Here is an 18,456-nt window from a genome sequence, read left to right as displayed (position 1 = left end):
CTCCCTCCTCTCGCGGTTGCATGCAGGCTATAGCATGCCTAGCCCTCAGCAGGACCGGCGGGCGGCTCAGAAAGGACTCTGGCTCGCTGGGCACGAGAGAGGCAGCTAGGAAGGGAGAGAGAGCGTGACTCAGGCGGCGGCAGGGCTGGCTGAGTCTTAGGTGGCACGAGGAGAGCGCCTGGAAGTAGAAGCCAGCCGTCGCTCGCTTGCTAGAGAGAATCCCCTTCACATTCCTCCTCCCCCAGCCCTGAACTGGAGGAGTCGCCCCCTTCTCACGTGCTGGGCAGGCAACCGAAACTGAGCAGAGCCGGCGTGGAGTTGCTGCTGCTTGCTTGCCTGCCGGTGGGAAACGGAAAAGCTCCTCCGCCCGGGCCGAGACCATCTCCACTTGAGGAGAAGAAGAAGCCCAGGTAGGTGTTCGCTGGCTTGGAGGTGGCGGGGCGGGGATGGCATGCATTGTTGTCTGGCTGCTCCCCCTGCGATGCGCGGCGGGTGAACCTCTGCAAGTGCAGAGAGGGGGAGTTTCTCTCCGCAGGAGGGAAATCGCCGAGAGGAGCAGCCGGGCGAGAAAGCAAGACAAATAGCCATTGTCAGCTCAACAGCTCCCAGTCGCCTCTTGGCTTGCTTTCCCTGCCCTCGCGCCCAGCAGCATCCGAGGGAGTAGTGCTCCCCCCCCCCATCTCATGGCTGTTTGTCTGGGTGTTCCCAGGAACAAAGCCAAGAGTAGGGAAGCGTGTCTGGCTGCGGGCACCCCTAGGCTATACTTTAGCCCGGCTGGAAGTTTGGGCGTGTACGTGCGATTGCTCCTCTTCCCCTGCCGCCTTTCTCCTGGTTTGTAAACGCTCCTCGGTTCCCTCCTCTCCGCTCTTGGATTTGCGACGTAAAGCCCACAACACCATGTGCTTTGTTCTTAACGATCTGTTGGGAGAGTGAATGGAGGGAAGAGGCAGGCAGGCAGGCAGGCGCTGGGATCTTTCATTTAGCAGGAAAGGAGTTACTTCGCTGCATATATGAAGCAGAGCTCCGAGACTGGGATGGATGATAGAAGCCGTTCGAGATCAGAAGGAACTTGTTCAGACCAGCCGAATTTTTTGACCGGCGAAGGGGTGGGGTGGGAGGGAGGGAACTACAACTACCGGGGCTCTCCTTAAGCTGTCAGTTCGGTGTTCCTCAAACCGCAAGGGGTGTGTGGTGATGCAGGACGAAAAGAGGAGGGTGATCCCGGTGGCTGGCTCGCTCGCTCTCTTTCTCGCTCCGCTGCTATAAGGTGGTCTGTGTTGGGTGTGCTTCTGTCCGAAGGTAGAATGTGAGAAATCAGCTTGACGGTTCTGGATGCAGAAAGGGGGTATAGAAGAGTAGAGAGCTGTTTCAGTTCTGATTTGATTACAAGTGGTGCACTGCAAGCATTCTTAATAACCTCTTGTAAAAAACCATAATTTTCTTACCTTCTCTCCCACCCCCCGATTTTTAAGGGGGAAAGGGAAAAGACTTTCGAGTTTAGATTCATAAGAACAGCACCGCACCTGCCTTGTTCTTGGAACAGTTCCCTTATCTGATGGGCATAAGTTCTGGCTTATCAGTAGGAAGTGTCCAGTTGTTTTGCTCTCTGCTTAGCATAGTAGCACTGCCCGGGTATCCCAGCATTTTGCTGGGCAAGGTTAGGGGTGGGAGGAATAAAACTGCAATGTAAAGGGAAAAAGGTTAAAAAGCTGATACTCCATTAAGATAATCCTGCACTAACATGCAAGCGGTAGTAGAAAACGCCAAGCACTATTTAAAATTCCCTGGACTGAGAGCCTCTGACTCTCTAGTTTTGAATCTTGCCTCTGCTGTGAAATCACCATGTGACCTTAGGCAAGCCACACCCTCTCAGACAAATTTAGGAGGACAGGTCTAACGATGACTACAAGTCTTGATAGCTAGAGGCTGTCTCCAGAATAGAGGCAGGATGCCTATGAATACCAGTTGCAGGGGAGCAAAAACAGGAGAAAGGGCATGCCTTCATCTCCTGCTTGTGGCCTTCCCAGAGGCAATTGGTGGGCTATTGTGGGAAACAGATATGCCTTGGGCCTGATCCAACAAGGCTCTTCTTATGTGAGACCTCAGACACCTGCTACATGAGGATAGTGAAGATACCTAGTGTATAATAAATAAATAATAAATATTTATTAATTAAATAATAAAGCCTAATGTATAATAAACAAGTTGTAAAAATTCATTTCCCCTGAGACATAATGAAAAGTAAAAGACATCGCTGTATAATAAATATTATGCCTGTGCACGATCAGAACTATCATATTGAATCCAATCCAATAGATGATGGTAATTAATATCTGTATCATGTCTTTTGCCCCTTCTAAATTATTATTGTCTACATTTTATATCCCGCTCTTCCTCCAGGGAGCCCAGAGTGGTGTACTACATACTTAAATTTATCCTCACAACAACCCTGTGAAGTAGATTAGGCTGAGAGAGAAGTGACTGGCCCAGAGTCACCCAGCAAGTATCATGGCTGAATGGGGATTTGAACTCGGGTCTCTCCAGTCCTAGTCCAGCACTCTAACCACTACACTATGCTGACTCTCTAAATATCATTATCAGATTCCCAGTCGGAAATCCTATACCTATCAGGAAAAAAAATCTCCAGAGAAGTGTATGGAAATAAGAGAGAGAGAAAATAGCTGGGCAAAGAGCTCTGAAATTAGGCACATGTAGTGCAGGATAAAGGCCTCTGTGTATTTAATTTCAATTAAATCTGTTCATTCATTGATTTTAAATTAATTTCCAAAGTAAGTCCAAAATTGCACTTGCATCGGAGAATCACAGGGGAAGTTATATCAGCAGGGGAAGTGACATAATATCTGAGAATCGCCACTTGCTTTTTAAAGTGGTAAGAAAAATAAATAAATTATTAAATAACCTAAATATAAAAATTTTAAAAATGCATAGGCAAGCAGATAGATGGCAAGAAAATGGCATTGCTCTTTCTGCTCAAGCCATGGTCAGGAGAAAATGTGAACTCCATTTTGTATTTCCACCACCATTTTGTGCTCTGATATTCCAATATTTCTGATATTTGACCCGATATCCCCGATACCGGATCGGAAAATTCTGGATCAGATAATTTGTAAATAATTCTATTCTTTCCAATAGCCCCAATATTGGGCCATTTCCAGTATCAGAAATTGGAAATTGCACAGGCCTAATCAATATCACCTCTCTCTTCTGTAAGCTGTTGAAGGGTTGTGCATACTTACTTGGGAGTAAGTTCTGCTGAGCTATGTACACAGTTACTCTGGAAGATGAACTGAAAGATTGCCTGCTCCCAAGACTTTCTGTCCAACCAACAAGTCATCAGACAGGACTTTGCTCCATGTGCCAACATTGAGGGATGCTCAGTTGTCATGTATGCAGGACAGGGTCTCCTCTGTTTTTGTCCCCAGGCTCTGAAATGCTCTCCTGGTTGGTGTCCATTCTCTGGCATCTGTGGCTGTTTTTTTAAAAAAGCAACTAAAAACTTCTTTATTTGTTCAGGCTTTTGCCCCTGAGGGGTTGCGAATCTCTGTGCTTTCCTGTTGCTCTATGTGTTTCTGTGGCTACTTCTTTTGGGTGGTTTGTTGTTATGGTGTGTTGTTGTTTGTTTGTTTTTAACTTTCGCAAAACGCCTTGGGATGAGTTTTAAGAAAGGCTGTATATAAAATTGAACTATAATAAATAATGGCTGACATCCTGGCTAAGTTTACTCAAGGAAGTCTCATTGAAATTAAAAGGATGTTAGGCATGCCTAGCTTTTCTTTTTAATTTCAATGGCCCTTCCTTGAGTAAACTTAGGATGTCAGCCAATGTTTGTTTACTTTAAAGAGTACTTGATACCAGCATAAGACAGGAGTAATTATATCTCTGTGATCTTGATTTATAACAGTAGATGACTTCAAAATAATGATACAAGGCCTTTTCAGAAGTAAGAGGTAGAAGGACTCAGAATGACTGATTGCAGTTAGAATGAGATACATACATAAGTACCATTTCATAGGAGTCATGGTCGCTTGTCTTATTCCTTAACGAAACTGAAGCAGAAGCCTTCTGCTCTGCACTGATTCACAACTGTTTGATTTTACTTCTTTATTTAATGCTTCCCTTCAGTAATGTTCATACACTGAATAAGTCTAGAAATATATATTCTCCAAATTGTATCCTAACTTTATCAAAGTGTCTAATTCAGTCCATTTTTCCATGCTTTTTGTTGCACCACCTTTCCTTTGTGATTTCCTCCTCAGTTTCCTAGAATAGTCTCTCTTCCTGCATTGTTTTCTGAGTCTGTTTCCTCTCTCTTCTTGCTTTTTGATGTTCTCTCTTTCCTGATGTATTCAGCTTTACCACAGTCAGTTGACTGTATCCCATCACCTCCAAAATGCTCTCCTTGTGCATCTCAATATCTGAACATCAAATCTGTCTCTAAGGTGCCTAAAGACTTTTTCTTGTTGCTGCTGCAACAAACTAATACTGCTGTCCCACTTTTGGACAGATACTGCTCCTCTTGGTGTGACCATAAAACAGCTAACCAGTTCTCATTAGGAAATTGAGTATTGGGTTCAATGGGGCTTGGACTGCTCATTCTTGTTGGGTTCATGCCAATGACCATTTTATATGTACACACAACATAATGTCTGTATAGGTAAAGTGTGCCGTCAAGTCAGTGTCGACCACAGAGCCCTGTGGTTATCTTTGGTAGACTGCAGGAGGGGTTTACCATTGCCTCTTCCTGCGCAGTATGAGATGATGCCTTTCAGCATCCTCCTATATTGCTGCTGCCCAGTATAGGTGTTTCCCATATGTCTGTATAGGACTCTTCTATCACCATTTTCAGAAATCAGTCAGTGGACATTGAACAAGTGTAGCAGGAAGCAGAAGGGTGGCTGTAGGCACTTTGACATGTGTACTGAGTCCATTGTGAAGACAGGTCATATGCACTTTTTGCAGTCGTGTTGCATATGTAGAGTATGTAACTAGGGTCTATTTTCGCAGTCCAATGAACAGTGAATATGTATGGGCTGGACTTGCTACCATATTACCACTCCCCTTCCATATATGTTCAGTGTCCATGGACTGAAAATTTGTGTATGAAGTTTCAACATTAACTTTGACTATCCCCTTATACAAGTAAAACAATGCCCATGGTGCTTCTAGAATTAATGATGCCTAACAAAATCTGTTTAAATTAGTTTATTACATTGATGTCCCACCCTTTTTCCAGCACACTCAGGTCAGCACAAATGATTCTTCCCCCTCATCACCCCACCGCATCCCTGTGAGGTAGGTTAGGCTGTGAGACCAAAGGTTGTTCACACAACCATTTGCTTGGAGTTGGGGAGGGCTGCAGGGAAGGCAGGATACCTCCTACCTTCCCCTTATCCTTCATTCTCTGGGAGACACCACTTGTGCATTTACACGATTGCCATTGCAGCAAGTGGTGTGCCGATCTAGAGGCCAGGAGAAGGATACCTGGCCTCCAGATATCCCATAATGCACCACATGAGTAGCACAGTGCATTGTAGAAATTCCAGAGGTCGGGTTGCTCCCTCACCCCTGGCCTCTATGATAGTAATGGCTGTCAGCAGGCCGTGCTCTCACATGACTGGGCTAAAAAACCTGGGCCACCTGATGGAGGAGTGCTGGAATCTGCACTGCTGGGATCCTGAAAGTTCTCGTCATTAGGTCTACATGGGTAGAGCTGCATTAGCCCAAGTAGACCTGGCCATGTGAATGCCCTCAGTGACTTCCCAAGGTCATCCAGGAGGTTTCATGATTGAGGTGGGATTTAAACCCCAGGTCTCCCCAACTGCTAGTCCCAGACCATAAGATACTTCTTTTTCTTCTTTGTATATTACTAACTTGGATCTTTTTAATTTGGTGATGTAGACATCTTAATATGAAGGAATCCTGGAATGGTCTACTTAGTGGGTGCTTCTGTTTCAGATATATTGTCTGGGAACACCAAATTTATTCAGCTTTCTCTCTGTACTTCTTCCTTCATGCTGATTTCAGCTGAGAGCCTAAGCATAAGAACCAAATGTGGGCTTGGCCAATAGTGGTGGCCTCTCACCTGACTGAACCAATCAGATTAGCTGGTCTGCACATTTAAAGTGAAGTGAGGCAGATGTATGATGAATAGACAGCCATCTGCAAACCTTGTTCAAATCCCCATGGAATGGCGTCTTACCACTTTGTTCTAATTTGGACTGATCGAGAGAAAGCAGGAGTACAACGTCTGGGTAATAATTAAAGTGAGCATCAGCTTGGCCAGTCATTGAAATTAACTGAAAACACAAGCAGAATAAGTTTGTCAGAAGAGGGTCTAATTCTTTTAAAACATAACAAATATTTAACCTAGTCATCACTATGCTAGTAAACCTTGTGTCTGAGCCATGCCACTTTAGATGGACTCTCTCATGATGGGGGGAGGAGAACCCCATACCAAATAAATAAATCCCTGCGTACAGACAACTAGGCTGTCAGGGCAGAGGATCAGTTACACTTCTCTGTGATGTTTAGTTTTCCATATAGATTAACATTTTTGCATGGAGGATCCACACAGTATTCTAGCAGTCCTAACCCTGCCACCACACTGGCAAGGCCCCACTCCCATTGGATCCAAGGGAGGACAGAGTGGGTGCACTGCTACCAAGTGCCTTTAGCTGCATTATGGAAATTCTGGAGCACTTTGGCAATGCTTGGCTCCCCCTGGAGGCAGGGAAGCCTCTGAGGCAAAGGCATTAACCCTGTAGCACCACCTGCCTCTTAGCCAGGTCACAACCAGTTTCCCCCCTAACAGGGATTCCCAGATGTTGTTGACTACAACTCCCAGAATCCCCAAGCGTAAGCCATTGCAGCTGGGGATTCTGGGAGTTGTAGTCAACAGCATCTAGGAACCTCTGTTAGAGGGAACACTTGGTCACAACCCCCATGACCGCTCATCACCCCGGCAGGGAGGGGGACTTGCACAGGGGCTGTCCAGGACTAGACAGCCACATGTGGCTATCAGGCAGCCCTGGCACACAGACAAAATGGGAATAGAGAAAACAAAGGACTGTGCTGCATTTCGAGAAAACAAAGGACTGTGCTGCATTTCAGCCAGAGACAAGGGAATGGAAGCACCTCAGGAGTCCCTTTGCTCTCTGGCCAAAGAAGAATCGATTCAGCTTCTCACTCTGCACTCCTGCACCTTTAACTGCAGGTCTTTGATTGTGGAGATCTCAAGACCTGCACCATTAACTGCAGGTCTCAGTGCCACACAACAGAGAGCTCAATTTTTGGAAGGATCCTTGAATGCTTTTTAAAAATAGAGAAATGGAGCACTTGTGGGAGTGAGGGGCAGAAACTGGCTGGCAAAATGACAGGCCTTCCTGCACAGTCCATGGTTGAACACCATCTGGACCCAGGGAACAGTCTCTGCCTGCGGGACTCCCAGGGGTGCAGTGGTCACAAAGGGGATCAGCTCCAGCTGAGGGTGCAGATCTCCCCTGGACATTCCAGGGGTCTCCCTCCCCTTTCTTTAGTGGGTACTGGTTTGGTGCTTGGGTAGAGGGCTGCCAGTCATCACAGGCAATTGTGCGATGCTGGGCTGTTACTATTAGTAGTGAATTGGGTGACCTTAACTCTGTGCCACTTAATCTTTAAAGGCTGCTTCTTAATTCAAAGGAGTTTTTTGACCTGGTTTATTCAGCTGCATCTTCTTTTAAAAAAATTTCTTCAGTCAGTTGGATACATTTTACATGGGTAACATTGCTAGCATTCAAGGCAGTCAAAACAGTACCCCAACTCCCTCTTGTGTCCTATTGCATCGATGTTTTTCGCTACTGTAAAAAAAAAAAATTGCTATGAAACTGAATGAGTTATGAAAGAGTACAACAGACTACCATATGCTGTATCTTGAAATGATGAGCACTCCTGGAAAAAGATGGAGAGCTGGGCCCTGACAGCACATGTGCTCCAGTTCCAATTAGCTTTTCATGTTTTCTACTTTTTGACTTAGCTATCCATAATGATTTAGCGACCTCTTAGAATAAAATACAGTAAAGGCAGAATGCCATGGAAGGGAAGGGAGAAGGTGTTTGATATGTTCCCTCCTCTGAGAAATTGCTTTGCTGTGATAATGAATAAGCAGCATTTCAAATCATGCAAGAAGTTCCAAGTGTTTTGTTTGATAAAATATACTTCATGACAACTTTCCCCAAAACAAATATGGGCAAAGGGTATCATAGAGGCAGAGGGTGAATATGCGAGAGTGTTTTGTTTTCCAGGCCACTGCTCTAACCCTGATTGCTGCAATAAAGAACAAGTGCATTCTGTGCAAGCAGATGGACCAGAATGAGTAGATTTGGAGTACATCATGACCCCATTTAATACTGTAGAGGACATCATGATAGGCAACATTTACCATAAGGGGGAGATGAACTGGTTTGCTCACAACAGTCAACAAACCAGTGTTGGGAGCTGCCCCAAGCAGTAGTGTACTGGAGGGGTGGGGAATAAATATTTTAAATAAATAAACCAGTACATCATTTTGTGAAATAGGATGGCACAGTCTGAAAAGAGGGCCCTGTCAGAGCTGAGCTATATGGGCAGCCATCTATTGGGGTCATGTGGTGGGGGTGGGGGGTCCACGCCAGTACATCCTATGCTTGCCCATGCAGGAGTCTACCCAGAATAGAAAGCTTTATAGCCTTGCTTGATGAGGAGAGCCAATGACGTTCCTGGGCAGGTGGAATCCAGTGTCTGGAAATTGCCAAGCCACTATGGCTTGTAGGGAGTTACTATGACCTGTAGCCCTTGAGACTTGCTACACAGTGGTTAGAGAGAGACCTAGATTCACTGGGTGTGAAACTCATACTGACTTTAGGCCAGTTGCTATCTGTCTTCCTAACCTACCTCACAGGGTTGAGAGGGAGAACCAGGTGTGCTACCCTGAGCTCCTTGGAGAAAGAATGGGATAAAAAAGTAAGAAGCAATACAGGTAAACTAGCAGGGAGTTCCCAGTTCTAGCCTTCGCAGGTCCTGAATGCCTGAATTGAATGACTGGAATGGAAACCATCCTCACAAGGTTATGAAAAGATATTTTCCTAATAGGTATGTGGGGTATTGGATCTGGGAAAGCTTCCTCTTGTTACAGCCCCATCAACTCCTGACAAGGCCCTCTGGGAAGGCACGTGTTTAGTGTCATCATATACCCAGCTCACCCACATTGTCGTCTTCATCTTTGGAGCTCAAGGGTCATGAGCGCATCAAGTTCCATGTCTTCTGATAAAGTTTTCTCTCTTGTCGCCTCCAGTTCTTGAATCAAATTGTGAGAGTATCTGTTTTGGTACATTAGTCACTCACAAGGTCTGTGTAGACTTCTCTCTCAGTTCAGCAATTATGTCGAAAGTTGGAAATACCTTTTTCAGAGTGCTAATAGAGTTCCTAGGAAATGGCACCCTACAGTTTAGGTTTTCACAAAGCCCTGCTTATAATTGTAGATTATATTACATGGGTAGGGACAAAAACGTTGGAGTGGCTGAGTTAATGTTCTCCTTTCAGCTGACTTCTTGCTGCTTGGGAATTTATTTTGATTTCAGGCCTTGTTAGCCATTGCATGATGACTGATGCCCATTGAATGTGACCAGAGTCTGCTTTCCAGGGAGAGCCAGGGGCATAGCCACAAAGCATGCTTGTGCCAGGGACAAGGCTAACAGAACACTCTCATTCCCCAGTCATTGAGTATACCATGTCCACTTTGAACCAGGACTGAACAGGAGCTTTATCTTCTGCTTGTGTGCCTTTTCAATATAGTCCATAGGAACTCTGCATCCCATTATAACATTTCCTCTCCACTGGACCAATAGTCCTCTACAGGTGTCCTTTTATGTATGAAACTTATGATGTTAGTGTCCGCCCACAGTCACTAGATACTATTGTGTGTGAAGATTACAGCAAAGAATCCAGCCTCTGATGAATTGCTAATCTTACTACAGATAGCTGAACCAGAGGTGCACCTAGGTAATTTTGGAACCTGGACCTAAAGGCCTTTGGAGTCCCCCTCCCCCTGCAAATTAAGCATCATCATGCTTGGCTGGGTGACCACACCACCCAAGACAGACTAAAAAAGGATGGGGGGGCAGAGGCTGTGGAAGCCCTGAACTTCAGCCCCAAAGTCCAGGGCTAAGAGTGTCTCTGAGCTGAACACATCTGTAAGGGGAAGAGAGCTGGTCTTGTGGTAGCAAGCATGACTTGTCCCCTTAAGCTAAGCAGGGTCCACCCTGGTTGCATACAAAAGGGAGACTAGAAGTGTGAGCACTGTAAGATATTCCCCTTAGGGGATGGAGCTGCTCTGGGAAGAGCATCTAGGTTCCAAGTTCCCTTCCTGGCAGCATCTCCAAGATAGGGCTGAGAGAGATTCCTGCCTGCAACCTTGGAGAAGCCGCTGCCAGTCTGTGTCGACAATACTGAGCTAGATGGACCAATGGTCTGACTCAGTATATGGCAGCTTCCTATGTTACTCAAGAACCATCTATGCTGAAGGAGAGGAGAGCTGGTCTTGTGGTAGCAAGCATGACTTGTCCCCTTAGCTAAGCAGGGACCACCCTGGTTGCATATGAATGGGAGACTTGATGTGTGAGCACTGCAAGATATTCCACTCAGGGGATGAAACTGCTCTGGGAAGAGCAGAAGGTTCCAAGTTCCCTCCCTGGCTTCTCCAAGATAGGGCTGAGAGAGATTCCTGCCTGCAACCTTGGAGAAGCCGCTGCCAGTCTGTGAAGACAATACCGAGCTAGATAGACCAATGGTCTGACTCAGTATATGGCAATTTCCTATGTTCCTATGTAATTATTATTGGTTTTCAAAAGAGGCAGAGATGTTGCCAATTGTGATCTTCTTTCTGTTGCCAGTCCCTGCTTCTGCCCTTCATGGCTAATAAAAGCTGCCAGGGAGGGGACAGGTAGATGGTTGGAAGTGATTATTAATGCCTCATTAAGGGAGGGCAGAATGCCATCATGCCTCAAGGAGGCGGTGGTAAGACCATTATTTAAAAAGCCCTCCCTTGATCCTTCCAACCCGGACAATTACAGACCGTTTTTGGGTACGGTGATAGAGTGTGTAGTGGTGTCCCAGCTGCAGAGGGTCTTGGGTGATAGGGATTTTCTGGACCTTTTTCATTCTGGCTTCCGCCCCGAATATGGGACTAAGACTGCCTTGGTCACTCTAGTGGATGACCTACGCCGGGAACTAGACAGGAAAAGTGCATCCCTGTTGGTTCTGCTGGACCTCTTGGTGGCGTTCCATACCATCAACCATGGTATCCTTCTGGGCCGCCTCTCGAGTATGAGAATCGGAGGTACTGCGTTGCAGTGGTTCTGGTTCTTTCTTGGGGGTAGGGACCAGAAGGTGGTGCTGGGGGACTACTGCACAGTTCCTGTGGGGTCCCGCAGGGTTCGCTCTTGTCCCCCATGCTGTTTAACATCTACATGAAACTGCTGAAAGGTCATCCGGGGACTTGGACTGAGTTGTCAGCAATATGCAGATGACATTCAGCTCTATCTCTCTTTATCACCTGATCCTAGGGAGGTGGCGGATGTCCTGAATCGGGGGCTGGAGGCCATGATGGGTTAGATGTGGGCTAATAAACTAAAATTGAATCCAGACAAGACGGAGGTACTGTCGGTCAGTAGGAGAGCCAATCGGGATGAGAAGATTTTACCGGTTCTGGATGGGGTTGCACTCCCCTTGAAGGAGCAAGTACACAGCTTGCAGTTACTACTGGACCCAGCTCTGCTTTTGGAATCTCAGGCGGTGGCCAGGAGTGCCTTAGCATGGTTTCGGCTAGTGCGCCAGCTGCATCCCTTTTCCCCCTGAGTAGGAGATCCTCAGTAAGGGTAGTGGACTGCGCATGTCAGAGACAGAACTGGACCATGTGACTTGATTGAAGGTGAAGCCACCTCATAGCCCCAGTTCCAGTTCTCTCTCGCTCGAGACAGGACGTTTTGGAGCGAGCTCTCACTATTTCTGCTTGCTGGTATTTCCTTTTACCTTCCTTGCCTATTCTTTTCACTTCCCCCCACCTCCTTTCTTAGATTGTGCAAGGGTGGGAGGGGAGTCATGCTTCATTCAGCCACTAAACAGTAAAAAATTTGCACTTTTTAATTTCTATTCAGTCTAATTGGCTTCACAAAATTAGTGCTTGTTTTTTACTTTAATCCCTTAAATGGAATTGGCTCATGCTGAGGAGCTACTTCAGGGCTCCTTGTTGGAGGGAGCCTCGCTGCCACAGGACCTGGGCAGTTCAGTCACCTCCCTCTCGCTCGGCGCGGCTTCTTCAGGTGCACTCCCTGTGCCGCTTGAGTCTTCTGCCCGCGCTTTGGCGTCTGGAGCAATGGGGGCAGAGAATTCAGAGCCGCGTTTGGCCAAAGCCCAAAAGAAATCCAAACACAACGGGGGCCAAGCTTCCCCAAAGAAAAAGAGGAAGCGCAAGGACCCCCTCCTTAAATCAGAAAGTTGCAAGCACCTCAGTGAACGGCTCCTCATTCAAGCCGTTTGTCACCGCTCGAAAGTGAAACTAAGCAAAAATGGCGCCAAAACAGTGGGAAGCTCGAACAAACGACCTGCTTTGGAGGTGGTTGACTGGAGCCCAGTGGGCATTCTCTCAGCATCCATACCTCTGCCCTGTGAGGGCTCAGTGGTTGAGGGGGAACCGGCTAGCCTGCACATTCCCTCCCCGCTGTTGGATCACTCCCCTGCCAGACCGAATCCTCCGTTGCCTCCTCATGCGCCAGTAAGTACTGACCCTTTCTCCCCCAAGGCCACCCAGTGGCTTAGAGAGTTTTTTTCATAGGGAGTTTGCCCTAGAGCCACCTGTGGCTCCGATTTCTGGGGTAGGGGTCCAGTCACAATCAGTCCCCATAAGGAACCCCCAGCCACAGCCCTTAGATCCTTCCACCTCTGGCAACCTTCCTCCCATACTGCCCCCCCCAACCCAGCACAATGGGTGAGACGCAGGCGACCTCAGAATAGAAGGGGTACTGATAGGCTGTCGTCATCTTTGCCCGACTCCAGCCCATGCTGCAAAGCTATTCCTCTGTCTGAAAGGGGGCTCTTTATGCCCAGGCTTTTATCCCATAAAGGCAAATGCAAACGCAGAGACTCTACATTCTCCTCCTCCACATCTCCTCAGAGGGACAAAAGATCTAGGCACACCAGACCACCGGCTGGGCCCATTCCCCCAAATCTACCTCCCCTCGCTCCCGCTGTCCCTCTCCTTCAAGCACCCCCTCTGGCCCCCCAGTTACTGGCTAGACCGACAGTCCCTGATATACCGGCTATTCCCTCAGGGAGTTACTCTGGGCACTCCATTCCCCTGGACCCCTCAGGGCCCATAGATTCAGATAAGGAAGAAGGGGAACTTTCTGAGGAAGAGGTGATTCCTCCCATTTCTAATTCTATCAGACTTTTTTTCTCAGCGGACTTCAAGGTTCTTATGGCCAAGGCTAAGCGCACGATTAATGATGTTTCTCCACCAGTACCTACACAACCAACCTCCACGCTAGATCTCCAGGTTTTTCTGTCATCAGAACCAGCTGCATCGGTAGTCCCTTTCCCTCCACTCTTCCAGAAGGTGATGTGTGCAGAATGGTAGCATCCCACTTCCACCAAGCCTATTGGTAACCTTCCCAGAAAGCATGATCTTTTACCGGTAGAAGTATCTAAATTGTTGGCCACCCCTAAGGTGGATCCGCCCATGGCACAACTGGTCTCGGGGACTATAGTTCGTTCTGAAGGACAGGAACAGTTAAAGTCCCAGGAGGATAGATGCTGTGACACTCTGCTCAAGAAGGTACACAATGCCTCTGCCTTGGCCATCAAGATGGCCACGACCAACTCCATTTTCGCTCGGGTGTCCGTTTTGTGGGCCAAGGAGTTGGTCAAGCTGGTCCCCCCTGAGCTTCCAAAATTACACCAAGGCATAAACAAAATGGCCAAGGTGGCCGCCTTGTCAGCAGTTTCTAGCTTGGACTGCATTCAGCATTCCTTCCGGGCCATGGTAGCCGGTGTGGCCATCCGCCGCTCACTCTGGCTTAAGTCATGGAATGTAGACTCTAAATATAAATTGGCCTTAACAGCAGCCCCTCTTGCCGGGACAGACCTCTTCGGTCCGGCCCTGGAACCGGTCCTGGTTGAAACCCAGGACAAAAAGAAGGCTATGCTCTCCTCACGCAGGGGATCTAGACAGTTTTTTCATGGCTCACATTCTTCCTTTCATCCCTACAGGCAGCCCTTCACACAGAACTATCCACCCAGGGACTTCCAGTCCCAACCCTTCAGAGGTTCCAGCAGACCGCAATGGTGACAAAGGTATCGGGGCAACTCCAGAGGTTCCTTGTCCAAGCAGTTTAACCCTCCCTACTCGCAACACAAACAATGACGCCATTCACATGGGCAGCAGGCTGTCGGAGTTCTGCACGACCTGGCTCTCCACAGCTGCCAATGCCTGGGTAATAGATGTTGTTACCCATGGTTACTCTATAGACCTTTCCTCTCCCCTTCAACCCCGTTTCCTCCCCACCCCCAGGTCAGCCAACCCTGTCAAACATCAGTGGATGCTTTAGGCAGTGAATCACCTGTTACAGATTCGGGCGATAGAACACTTGCCATCCATGCAAAGATTTCTTGGCACATATTCCATCCTCTTCTTAGTGCCAAAGAAGGACGGCTCCTGGAGGGCCGTGCTCGACCTCAAGGCCTTTAATCACTTTGTCCAGAAGAGAAAATTTCGAATGGAGTCCTTCCACACCGTAAAAGAGGCCATCTGCCCAGGGGACTACCTGGCATCGGTGAACCGCGTGGAGGCCTACCTACACGTCCCTATCAGAATCCATGACCGGATGCATCTCCGCTTCGCTTACGATGGCAACCACTTCCAGTACCACACCTTACTCTTCAGCCTGTCATCGGCCCCGAGGGTCTTTACAAAGATCATGGCCTCTTTGGTCTCTCACCTATGCCTCCAGGGAGTGCATGTACACCCTTTTTTGGACAACCTACTCATCCAGGCGCGTTCAGAAAACCAGGCCATCAAGGATATCGAGACTACATTGATGGCCCTACAGGACCATGACTTTGTAATCAATCGGGAGAAGAGCCACCTTCTCCCAACCCAACAGCTGGTGCACCTGGGGGCTCTGTTAGACATGGCGCAAGGGACGATCCGTCTCCCCCGGGAATGAAGAGACAAGATCATACATCAGCTCCGCCTGCTCTTGCGCAAACACAAGGAAGATGTCATTATATTGGCCCAAGCTCTGGGGTCGATGATCACATGCTTGGAATGTACCCCTTGGGCCAGGTGGCACTCCTGATCCCTCCAGTGAGTGCTACAACCTTGTCAGGATGACATCATGGCAGTCACACACAAAGACATCATGATTCCTTGGTGGGTCAAGCAATCCCTTCATTGGTGGTTGTCCCCGGCTTTCCTCAAAGGGAGACCATTGGCAGAGCCCCGCAGCACTGTTGTCACGACCAATGCAAGCCTCTCAGGATGTGGGGCTCATTGCCAGGGCCAGACGGTGCAAGGCACCTGGTCAACAGAGGAGTCCAAACGTCCCATCAACTGGATGGAGCTTCGAGCAGCCCACCTATCGCTCCTTCACTTCCAGTTCCTCCTTTGTGGGCAACATGTTCTCCTCAGGACGGACAATGTGACAGTCAAAGCACATATCAACCGACAGAGGGGCACCAGGTCCAGACTACTGATGACAGAGTCAGGCCTTTTTTTCCGCTGGGTAGAGAGCAACATTCCCTCCATCATCGCTGAACACGTAAGAGGCGAAGACAACAATCTGGCGGACTGGCTCAGTCGGAGGTCCCTCGACCCAGGGGAATGGTCGCTTCATTTGGAAGTCTTCAGCCAACTATCCAGGGTTCTGGGACAGCCATAGGTGGACCTGTTTGCCTCACCAACCAACCATATACTTCCCCGCTTCATCTGCAAATACCACTCTCCTCTGGTGGAAGCGACAGATGCTCTTCACTCTCCGTGGCCGGACGGCCTGCTATACGCATTTCCCCCACCCCCCACCCCCATCATCAGGAAAGTCATCAAGAAGCTGCTGCTGGAAAAAGCGGACCTGATCCTGGTCGTCCCATTTTAGCCCCGCAGGCCGTGGTTCTCCGACCTCCTTGAACTCTCCATCCATCCACCGTGGTGTCTTCCGATCCGTCACGACCTGCTCCTCCAAGGTCCCCTCCTTCATCCCGACCCCTAATGGCTGCAACTCTCTGTCTGGAGGTTGAGCGCACAAAACTCAAAGCCAAGGGCTATTCTAAATTAGTGCAAGATACCATCTTAGCTTCAAGGAGACCATCCATGCACCGTGTATATCAGGCCACGTGGAAGGCCTTTTTATGATGGGCACACAAACACAAGAAGGACCCTTTTGTGGCAGGGGTGCCGGAAGTCCTCGCCTTTCTGCAAGCCTGCTTGAGTCTCCACCTCCATCCTAGCACCCTCAAACGGCAAGCCTCTGCGTTGGCCTTGGTTCTTGACATCTCATCCACCTCATCCGGTCAGCCGGCTCTTCATCCACACATCTCCAGATTTCTGCGGAGTGCAGCCAATCTCACTTCGGTCCCCATCAAACGTTTTCCCTCCTGGAACTTGAATCGTGTCCTGAATGCGTTCACAAAGGCACCTTTCGAACCCATTGCCTCCATTCCACTCAAAGTGTTATCTTATAAAGTTCTATTTCTGGTGGCGATCACATCTTTTTGCAGAGTTTCCGAGTTGAGCGCGCTATCGGCAAGGAAATAATTTTGTACCTTCCAATCAGATGCGGTTAACCTTCAGCTAGACCCCACCTTCTTGCCCAAGGTCAACTCTGCCTTTCACAGGGCTCAGGTTATCTTTCTTCCCTCCTTTTGCCCCACCCCGGTGCACCCCAGAGAAAAAATATGGCATAACTTAGATGTGTGTAGGGCCCTTCGCACATATTTGCGCAGAACCAGAGATATCCGTAAGACTGATGCGCTCTTCATTTCCTTTCACCCCCCTTCCCTTGGCAACAGGGTGTCTAAGGCTACACTAGCTGGGTGGACAAAATCCTGTATTCTCCTAGCATATGAAGTCCTACCACTTCCTCCTCCGGGGGCGGGGCGGGGTTACTGCTCATTCCATCCGGAGCGCAGCCACCTCGGCAGCATTTTCAGCCCATGTTCCTCTGTCCTATATATGTAGGGCTGCTACCTGGTCCTCATCAAGCCTTTTATCCGCCACTATAAAATTTCTGGTTTCTCTGAGGTTCAGGTGGCCTTTGGCCACACGGTTTTGCAACAGGTTGTCTAATTACATCCTCCCTCCCAGGGACGTGGGTTCTTAGCTTGGGCATGTCCCTTACTGAGGATCTCCTACTTAGGGGAAAAAGGAACATTGGTCCTACTGTGAAGGGTTCTTTTTCTCTGTAGTAGGAGATCCTCAGGCCCACCTGGATTTTCTTCAAGATATGTTTTTGGGTTTTTTTGTTTCCCCTCTGATTCTCTCAGGGGTTGGGAACAGGTCGGGTCTGGTTGCTGACTCTCAGGGTTTACAGTATGTAGTTGTTCTCTATTCCTGTCTTCTACAGTTTAATCTCTCCTCCAGTGTCACCCTCCTTCCTTTTATTATATTTGTAGACTGTTCGACACACACGCACCGAGCTCTCTCCATGTACCTTACCTTACCTCGCTCATCAGCCCTGGAACTGGGGCTAGGAGGCGGCTCCGCCTACAATCAAGTAATATGGTCCAGTTCTGTCTCAGGCATGTGCAGTCCTCTACCCTTACTGAGGATCTCCTACTACAGAGAAAAAGAACCCTTCACGGTAGGACCAATGTTCCTTTCTTGAGAAGGCAGATCTGGCCACAGTTACTCATGCCTTAGTTACATCACAGCTGGATTACTGCAAAGTGCTCTACGTGGTGCTGCCCTTGAAGAATATCTGGAAATTGCAGCTAGTGCAAAATGCAGCAGCTAGGGTTTTATCTGGAGCTGCCCGGTGGGAGCACATGACACCCATTCTGAAAGAGTTGCACTGGCTGCCAGTTTGTTTCCGGGTCCAATTCAAGGTGCTGGTTTTGACCTTTAAAGCCCTTAACGGTTTGGGCCTGGGTTTCCTGAGGGACTGCCTGCTCCCAAGGGTTGCTGCCTGCTTGACGAGGTCACCTGAGGGGCTCTGCTCCGGGTGCCAACAATGAGGGAGGCTAGGTTGTCGTGCACTCAGGATAGGGCCTTCTCTTTTGCTGCCCCCCGACTCTGGAATGCTGTCTTGGTGGGTATCTGCTCCTCAGTCTCCACCACAGTTTTTAGAAAGCATGTCAAATCATGGCTTTTTACCCCAGGCTTTTATATGATTGTCTCCACTGCTGCTTCTTGTATTTTGTACTGTTTTTATG

At 48.3% G+C, this 18,456-nt stretch overlaps 1 protein-coding gene across 2 annotated transcripts in view; it reads left to right on the top strand.

Annotated features, from left to right (window-relative positions):
- Nucleotides 1-332: 332 nt before the first annotated feature.
- Nucleotides 333-18,456, top strand: part of FRMD4B (FERM domain containing 4B) — a 393,137-nt gene continuing 375,013 nt past the window's right edge. For both annotated transcript variants that reach the window (XM_053298157.1, XM_053298156.1), the window contains exon 1: nt 333-410. The gene's annotated coding sequence lies outside the window, so the exon portion shown is untranslated. The remainder of the gene's footprint in view (nt 411-18,456) is intronic.

The sequence above is a fragment of the Hemicordylus capensis genome, chromosome 2 (genome assembly GCF_027244095.1).
Source record: "Hemicordylus capensis ecotype Gifberg chromosome 2, rHemCap1.1.pri, whole genome shotgun sequence".
Classification (NCBI taxonomy): domain Eukaryota; kingdom Metazoa; phylum Chordata; class Lepidosauria; order Squamata; family Cordylidae; genus Hemicordylus; species Hemicordylus capensis.
The sequence above is the reverse complement of the archived record's forward strand: the minus strand, read 5'-3'. Positions and strand labels throughout refer to the sequence as shown.